This window comes from Oncorhynchus nerka, linkage group LG18 (assembly GCF_034236695.1).
Source record: "Oncorhynchus nerka isolate Pitt River linkage group LG18, Oner_Uvic_2.0, whole genome shotgun sequence".
NCBI classification, from domain to species: Eukaryota; Metazoa; Chordata; class Actinopteri; order Salmoniformes; family Salmonidae; genus Oncorhynchus; species Oncorhynchus nerka.
The window spans coordinates 17,643,224-17,653,449 of NC_088413.1; positions in this window are offsets into that span (position 1 = coordinate 17,643,224).

The following is a 10,226-nucleotide window of genomic DNA, read 5'->3' on the forward strand; positions in this document are numbered from 1 at the left end:
ACAGTGTTATAGGATTAGGGTTACACAGTGTTATAGGTTAGGGTTACACAGTGTTATAGGATTAGGGTTACATAGTGTTATAGGTTAAGGGTTACACAGTGTTATAGGTTAAGGGTTACACAGTGTTATAGGTTTAGGGTTACACAGTGTTATAGGTTTAGGGTTACACAGTGTTATAGGTTTAGGGTTACACAGTGTTATAGGTTTAGGGTTACACAGTGTTATAGGATTAGGGTTACACAGTGTTATAGGTTTAGGGTTACATAGTGTTATAGGTTAAGGGTTACACAGTGTTATAGGGTTACAGTTTAGGGTTAGTGTTATAGGATTAGGTTACATAGTGTTATAGGCAGTGTTATAGGTTTAGGGTTACACAGTGTTATAGGTTTAGGTTAGGGTTAGGTTTACAGTAGTTATAGGTTTAGGGTTTACATAGTGTTATAGGATTAGGGTTACATAGTGTTATAGGTTAAGGGTTACACAGTGTTATAGGTTTAGGGTTACACAGTGTTATAGGATTAGGGTTACACAGTGTTATAGGTTTAGGGTTACATAGTGTTATAGGTTAAGGGTTACAGACAGTTTTATAGGTCAGGTGATGCAATCACAAGTGGCAGTCTTTGGAACTGTCACTAATCACATTAGTTCTGCCCTAATAAAATTGAATAACGAAACATGTGAAGGGAGACTAGTGATTCAATAAGCATCTGACCCATTTCAGTTGAGAGAAAGGTAATGTTCCAGGTCATCTGTTTTTGCAGTCTTGTTGAGCACATAATCTGATGTCACAACACCTGGAGAAGAGTTTTCAGCAACCCCATTCATGTGATACACGTGGCTAAATAACAGATGGCAAGTTACATTTCAAGCCCATGATCTCAAAATAGACTTGTTTAAAGCCCTCTGCTTTACACCTCTGAAGCTCTCCCATTGTCATGGTATATTTTCATAGAACGATACAGTGCAGAGGAGGCTGGTGGGATGAGCTATAGGAGGATGGGCTCATTGTAATTGCTGGAATGGAATAAATGGAATGGAGTCAAACATGTGGTTTCCATACGTTTGATATGTTTCATACCGTTCCATTTAAACCATTCCAGCCATTACAATGAGTCCATCCTCCTATAGCTCCTCCCACCAGCCTCCTCTGGTACAGTGTCATTGAACATCCTTTACTGAATCAAAGAGTATCGATGTGAACAATCCCTCTGTACATATTGATGGAGATGTTTACTTTCTGCATTTCTTTTTACTGTTTATGTTGATATTTTTACTGGGGAAAAGGTAGATATTCACAACTATATAGCCTCTATAGCTCAGGAAACATTGTGGGAATACATTGATACACTGTTGTTCACTAACTCTGTAGACCAACTAGTGCATAAATAAAACATGGAATGGAACATAGTGCATCAGTTATCAGTATAATGTAAACATGGAATGGAACATAGTGTTATCAGTCAGTTATCAGTATAATGTTAAACATGGACTGGACTACCAGTAATGTTCACTAGTAGTTATCAGTTAATGAAAACATGGACTGGACTGCCAGTAATGTTCAGTAGGCTACACTACAGTAGTTATCAGTATAATGAAAACATGGACTGGACTATCAGTAATGTTCACTAGGCTAGTAGTTATCAGTATAATGAAAACATGGACTGGACTAGTTCACTAGTAGGCTATCAGTAGTTATCAGTATAATGAAAACATGGACTGGACTACCAGTAATGTTCACTACACTACAGTAGTTATCAGTATAATGAAAACATGGACTGGACTACCAGTAATGTTCACTAGTAGGATACACTACAGTAGTTATCAGTATAATGAAAACATGGACTGGACTGCCAGTAATGTTCACTAGTAGGATACACTACAGTAGGTATCAGTATAATGAAAACATGGACTGGACTACCAGTAATGTTCACTAGTAGGCTACACTACAGTAGTTATCAGTATAATGAAAACATGGACTGGACTACCAGTAATGTTCACTAGTAGGCTACACTACAGTAGTTATCAGTATAATGAAAACATGGACTGGACTCTGTAATGATCCCTGTAGACTACAGTACAGTAGTTATCAGTAAAATGAAAACATGGACTGGACTCTGTAATGATCCCTGTAGACTACAGTACAGTAGTTATCAGTATAATGAAAACATGGACTGGACTCTGTAATGATCCCTGTAGACTACAGTACAGTAGTTATCAGTAAAATGAAAACATGGACTGGACTCTGTAATGATCCCAGACTATCCAGTAGTTATCAGACACATAAATAAGTACAGTGTTATCTTAACAAATGAAGGTAGACTCAGTACAGTAGTTATCCATGCTGGACTCTGCCTCAGTACTCTGATAATATAATGCTGATGGCTGCTGTATTAGTCTAGTGTGATAAATCAGTTGATTTAGATGGACTACTTGTAAAGGTGCACCATCATCACGTGATTTGGTTGATCCTTTTCTTGCCAGTAGTTTCTAATTAAATTCTTGTCACCAACTGTAGAGTTTAATTTGTTTCAGACAGTCTATAGACTGTAGTATTCACCACTCCACCATTTTAGGCCATATGTATCTGACGGAAAACCGTGATTCATTAACCTCACAAGTAGCCTAGTAATTCATAAACACCTGACACATTTAATTAAGAAAAAGTGACGTTTCAGATCCTGTTTTTGCAGTTATGCTACGAACTTATCAGATCTCACAGCGCCTGGAGAAGTATTTATCACGTCAGGAAACCCATTCATGTGACATAGAAATCTTGGTAACGCTTCATTTCAAGGGATTCTGATTACAGTGTAATTATATATGAGATTACACTAACAAGTATTGTCATTAATTGTAATAATTCCTAGTTACACTGTAATAACAACATGCAACTGGTTATAATTGCAGTCTGTAAGTACAGGGATGTAACAGTGAATGCCTCTTACAGGGGCTGTTATGGTGACCATATTACAGCCACAACGGCAGTCACGAGTCAGGATGGCAGTCAAACTCCATGTGACCGATTAGTCACGGTAGTCACGGCTCTGATGCTGCTGATGGTCATTAGTAGCCTAGCAAACTTGCTAACTGCCTGGTACTCAGCACTCTATTGTCCCTCTGATCACTCTGACATCAATGCAAATGTTATAAAAAATCTAAGAAAAAAACACTTGATGAGAGCCCAAGAGCTCATGTTGCTCAACATTTCTATAGGCTATGAAATTGCATGAGAAAACAGTGATATTAAAAAGAGGAGGATCCCATCAGTTTTCTATAGGCTAGGCTTACTATATTTATTTCTCAACTTGCCTAATATTAAGTGTAACAGTATAGCTTCCATCCTTCTCCTCACCCCAACCTGGGCTTGAACCAGGGACCCTCTGCACACCTCAACACCCTCGAAGCATAACCCTCAAAACAAAAGCCTCAGCGTCACCGATTGAAACGCTATTAGCGCGCACCACCGCTAACTAGCTAGCCATTTCACATCGGTTACATAAGTTGGGAAAAGCGTCCTCCATTCGCTATTTCAGTGCACAGACGACATGTATTGTTTTCCCCCACCCCCGTTTGAGACAGTTTTCAGCTGTAATAACATAATTGCAAAAGGGTTTTCTAATGATCAATCAGCCTTTTAAAATGATAAACTTGGATTAGCTAACACAACGTGCCATTGGAACACAGGAGTGATGGTTGCTGATAATGGGCCTCTGTATGCCTGTGTAGATATTCCATTGGAACACAGGAGTGATGGTTGCTGATAATGGGCCTCTGTACACCTATGTAGATATTCCATTGGAACACAGGAGTGATGGTTGCTGATAATGGGCCTCTGTATGCCTGTGTAGATATTCCATTGGAACACAGGAGTGATGGTTGCTGATAATGGGCCTCTGTACACCTATGTAGATATTCCATTGGAACAAGGAGTGATGGAGTGATGGTTGCTGATAATGGGCCTCTGTACGCCTGTGTAGATATTCCATTGGAACACAGGAGTGATGGTTGCTGATAATGGGCCTCTGTACGCCTGTGTAGATATTCCATTGGAACACAGGAGTGATGGTTGCTGATAATGGGCCTCTGTACGCCTGTGTAGATATTCCATTGGAACACAGGAGTGATGGTTGCTGATAATGGGCCTCTGTATGCCTGTGTAGATATTCCATTGGAACACAGGAGTGATGGTTGCTGATAATGGGCCTCTGTACGCCTGTGTAGATATTCCATTGGAACACAGGAGTGATGGTTGCTGATAATGGGCCTCTGTACGATATTCCATTGGAACACAGGAGTGATGGTTGCTGTGTAGATATTCCATTGGAACACAGGAGTGATGGTTGCTGATAATGGGCCTCTGTATGCCTGTGTAGATATTCCATTGGAACACAGGAGTGATGGTTGCTGATAATGGGCCTCTGTATGCCTGTGTAGATATTCCATTGGAACACAGGAGTGATGGTTGCTGATAATGGGCCTCTGTATGCCTGTGTAGATATTCCATTGGAACACAGGAGTGATGGTTGCTGATAATGGGCCTCTGTATGCCTGTGTAGATATTCCATTGGAACACAGGAGTGATGGTTGCTGATAATGGGCCTCTGTATGCCTGTGTAGATATTCCATTGGAACACAGGAGTGATGGTTGCTGATAATGGGCCTCTGTATGCCTGTGTAGATATTCCATTGGAACACATGAGTGATGGTTGCTGATAATGGGCCTCTGTATGCCTGTGTAGATATTCCATTGGAACACAGGAGTGATGGTTGCTAAAAATGGGCCTCTGTAAGCCTGTGTAGATATTCCATTGGAACACAGGAGTGATGGTTGCTGATAATGGGTCTCTGTATGCCTGTGTAGATATTCCATTGGAACACAGGAGTGATGGTTGCTGATAATGGGTCTCTGTATGCCTGTGTAGATATTCCATTAAACATCAGGCGTTTCCAGCTACAATAGTCATTTACAACATTAACAATGTCTACACTGTATTTCTGATCAATTCGATGTTATTTTAATTTCTTAAAAATTTAAAATAAATGTCTGAGTGACCCCAAACTTTTGAATGGTAGTGTGTGTATGTCATTATGTATAGAGGAGGTACAACAAGTGAGAGTGGAGTGAAGGGTGTGTTATACGGAAGCAGTGAGGATGGTCCAGGTCCAGAGAGATACAGGTTCAAGAGAGAGATGAGTAGGAGCATCTAGACCGGGGACTACAGGGCAGGTGGCTGGCGATATGGTATACGTAGATAAGAGAAAGCTGGTGATGTTCATAGCAGGAGTTATCAACAGCACTGCTGTCTGAAACCGAGAAGATTAAGCTAATAGTGAAAGCTGCAGGGAGACATCTGAGAATGACAGGGTTGACATGGGAAGAGGTTGGAGAGGACCTCAATCAGCCGAGGGTGGAGCCATGTATTACTGGATCTTAGTTATGGTGGTAATACTACAATGGAATGCTCCAAGCCTGTTGGCCAATGGGCAGGAATTCAAGCAGTTCATTGTGGATATGCCTGCCAGCTAAGGCTGATGTGATCTGTGTGCAGGAAACATGACTCAAACGAATGTGGAGTTTATAATACAGGGATATGTAGTGGTTCGTAGGGACAGATATGGGGGGCACCTTCATGAAGCAAGGACTTCCCTACAGGATGCTAGGCAGAGGTATTGAACAGAAATATGTGGTGGTGGAGGTGTGGTTGAGAGGAGGGATGATAGTGGTAGTGAATTACTAGAATCTGTGTCAGGTATTGGACCTAGAAGTGTTGGAGAGGGTGGAGGGCCAGGATAGAAGTACGGTCATGTGGTGTGGGGATTTGAATGCCCACAACAAGCTCTGGGGGTGGGGGGGTGGATGAAAATGGACAAGTGATGGAATATCTGAATGGAAAGGAAAGATCTGAAGTGCCTGACTGATGGCTGAGGGACCAGGATGGATGAAGCCAAGGGAAAGAGTCTGCCTTGGACCTGACTCTGGTATCTAGTGTGATGGCAGGAATCTGTGGGGGAGGTATGGGAGGAGTCGACAGTAGGGAGTGATCATTACTCCATAGTATACACAGTAGGCCGGAGGGAGGAGGTGTCAGTGGATGGAGTAGACAGCTGGGTGTTTTGGAAGAGCAAAGTGTGATCCGTTTCAGGAGCTGAGTGAGCAGGTGATGGCTCAGGTGGCTATGAGAGGGGATGTGGATAGTATGAATAACTGGGTGAGAACAGCGTTAGTGGGGGCAGCTACTGAGGCTATACCTAAGAGTTCAGGGAGGAGGAGGAGGAAAGCAGTCCCGTGGTGGACGGAGGAGTGTGGGGCAGCGGTGAGGAGTAGGAACAGGGCATTTAGAGTACTGAAAAGAACGCATAACTTCCAACATCTGATTCAGTATCAGCAGGCCCAGGCTCTAGTGAGGAGAACTATCCATCAGTCTGATTCAGTATAAACAGGCCCAGGCTCTGGTGAGGAGAACTATCCATCAGTCTGATTCAGTATAAACAGGCCAAGGCCCTGGTGAGGAGAACTATCCATCAGTCTGATTCAGTATAAACAGGCCCAGGCTCTGGTGAGGAGAACTATCCCTCAGTCTGATTCAGTATAAACAGGCCCAGGCTCTGGTGAGGAGAACTATCCATCAGTCTGATTCAGTATAAACAGGCTCTAGTGAGGAGAACTATCCATCAGTCTGATTCAGTATAAACAGACTCTGGTGAGGAGAACTATCCATCAGTCTGATTCAGTATAAAGAGGCCCAGGCTCTGGTGAGGAGAACTATCCATCAGTCTGATTCAGTATAAGCAGGCTCTAGTGAGGAGAACTATCCCTCAGTCTGATTCAGTATAAACAGGCCCTGGTGAGGAGAACTATCCATCAGTCTGATTCAGTATAAAGAGGCCCAGGCTCTGGTGAGGAGAACTATCCATCAGTCTGATTCAGTATAAGCAGGCCCAGGCTCTGGTGAGGAGAACTATCCATCAGTCTGATTCAGTATAAGCAGGCTCTAGTGAGGAGAACTATCCATCAGTCTGATTCAGTATAAAGAGGCCCAGGCTCTGGTGAGGAGAACTATCCATCAGTCTGATTCAGTATAAGCATGCTCTAGTGAGGAGAACTATCCCTCAGTCTGATTCAGTATAAACAGGCCCTGGTGAGGAGAACTATCCATCAGTCTGATTCAGTATAAGCAGGCCCAGGCTCTAGTGAGGAGAACTATCCGTCAGGCAAAGAGGTCATGTTGGCTTCATTTCTGTGACACATTGGAAGGGTGACACCAGTGGGAGAAGTGTGGGGGATGATTAAGAGGATGAGTGGGGTAAGAAGGGAGTGGTATTATCCAGTGTTGACGAGTTGGAAGGATGTGGCAGGAACAGAACAAGGCAGAGATGATGGACAAAGCATTTGTCCAAGTGCATAGCTCTGCAAATTTGTTACAGGAGGGGCAGAGAGAGGACGAGAGAGGAGAATCCTGGAGTGCTGGATAGTAGGGAGGATGTAAATGTTGAATTGAATGAATGCCCCATTTACCATGGCAGAGATGAAAAGGGCAATAGGTAAGGCTGGGTTAACTTCACCTGGGAAAGATGAGGTGTGCTATGTTATGTTGGCGCATCTTAGTGATGAGGCACTGGATAAGGTATTGGTGTTGTACAACAGAGTGTGGGAGGAGGGGTTGTTAATCAAGCTTGATATTATGGGGGTAGGAGGAAGAACGTACAACTGAATAAAGGATTTCCTGTTTGGAAGGTCTATCCAGGTGAGAGTGGGGAAGTCTCTCTCAGGCAGCTACCTGGTGGATAACGGTACACCACAGGGGAGCGTGATTAGTCCTCTGTTGTTCTCAATCATGATCAATGATGTTAACTCTCAGGTACAGCTGGATATTGGGAGGTCGTTGATTGCAGATGATGGGGCTTTATGGAAGAGAGGAAGAAATGTATCATTACCATACATAGTCAGGAAGGTACAGGAAGCAATAGATGAGGTAGAGCGTTGGGCATTAAGGTGGGGATTCAGGTTCTCAGTAGAGAACTCAGTGTTATTTACCAGGAGGAAGATGGGAGATGAGGTATGCTTGAGGTTATATGGGAGAAACTTGGAGAAGGTGGGGGCTTTCAGGTTCCTTGGGGTATACTTTGATACTATAATGACCTGGGCAGAAGACATTGAGAGAGTGGTGGGAAAGTGTAAGAAGGTACTAAATGTGATGCGCTGTCTGACAGGGTAGGAGTGGGGGGGCTGGGCGTGCCTCATTGAGGACCATGTATGTTGCATTGATCTGATCTATAATAGACTATGGCAATATAGCGTATGGTTCAGCAGCCCGGACCTCATCTGTAATAGACTATGGCAGTACAGCGTATGGTTCAGCAGCCCGGACCTCATCTATAATAGACTATGGCAGTATAGCGTATGGTTCAGCAGCCCGGACCTCAACTATAATAGACTATGGCAGTATAGCGTATGGTTCAGCAGCCCGGACCTCATCTGTAATAGACTATGGCAGTACAGCGTATGGTTCAGCAGCCCGGACCTCATCTATAATAGACTATGGCAGTACAGTGTATGGTTCAGCAGCCCGGACCTCATCTATAATAGACTATGGCAGTATAGCGTATGGTTCAGCAGCCCGGACCTCATCTATAATAGACTATGGCAGTACAGCGTATGGTTCAGCAGCCCGGACCTCATCTGTAATAGACTATGGCAGTATAGAGTATGATTCGGCAGCCCGGACCTCATCTGTAATAGACTATGGCAGTATAGCGTATGGTTCAGCAGCCCGGACCTCATCTATAATAGACTATGGCAGTATAGCGTATGGTTCAGCAGCCCGGACCTCATCTGTAATAGACTATGGCAGTACAGCGTATGGTTCGGCAGCCCGGACATCATTGGAAAGGCTAGATGTCATACAGGGACAAAGACTCAGAATATGTAGTGGGGCATTTCGGACGTCCCCAGTGGCTGCACTACAGGTGGAGATGGGGGGGAAATGCCATTGCAGATTACGAGACAGCAGCTGGCAATGAATTATTGGGTCAACCTACAGGGACATGGGGTATCTCATACTGCTAAAGGGATTTTACAGGCATGCTGGGAACATGAGCGAAGACAGAACACGAGCTTTGGGTGGGTCGGTAATACCCAGGCAAAAGAGATGGGAATGTATAAATAAAGGTAAAATAAAAATAAAATAATAATAATTATGGAAGTGAGTTTAGTCCAACGGTAGCTATTCCTGTATATCCACCATGGCTCCTCCCACCTCCAGTAGTTGATCTAGAAGTGTTGGAGAGACTACAGGAAGTTAGGGAGGGTGTTGATCCATCTGATTGGTTTAAGAGACGTCTTGATACGTGCTACAAACCCATGGCTGGAGTAAACAAATGGGTAAACAGATCATATTTACATGGGTCCCAGCTCATGTGGGAGTGGAGGGGAACGAGGCAGTTGATGTACTGGCTAAACAAGCACTAAGTCATGAGGATGTTGATGTTGTAGTTTCAATGAGCAAGGCAGAGGCAAAAAGCATGATATGGACAGTGATGGTGGAGAAATGGCAGGAGCAGTGGAATAGAGATACTAAGGGCAGGCATTTATTTCAAATACAGAGGAAAGTTGGGAGAACTGCAGGAAGGGACAGAAGAGAGGAGGCGATATTTACAACATTAAGGCTGGGACACAGTCAGTTGAATAAGACCGTACATGTGATAGGAAAGCTTCCAACAGGAAAATGTGAGTATTTCCAGGAAACAGACAGTAGAGCATGTATTGATACAGTGAGGACATTATTGGAGGGAAAGAGAGAGGATGATATCTAGTATGAGGGAGAAAGGGGATACAGGAAATTCGTTTAAAGAGTACATTGAGTAGAACGTCATTAGATACAGTCTCAAATATTTTGTTATCTTTTTTTTAAGAGCAACGGGGCTGGCAGGTAGGATTTTGTTGCTCCCTGTCTCTGGCCCACACTCCAGTACAGTAGGTGGCGGTAATGCACCATAACGTTGGATGCCAACCGCTGATATAAACCCCACCGAAGAACATGTTCAGCTGGTGCCGAGACAAATTCGACTAGTCGAACCGAACCAGTGCGCTCGTATAGTCTCTTAAAAAAGACCTTCCTTTGAAAACCCGAGAAGAAAGTGGCAATAGTCATGTTTGTCCATTTTGAGACGCCGTAACCTGTACTTTCTCAAAATAGTCAGAAGTGATTCTAACATAACTCAAGAAA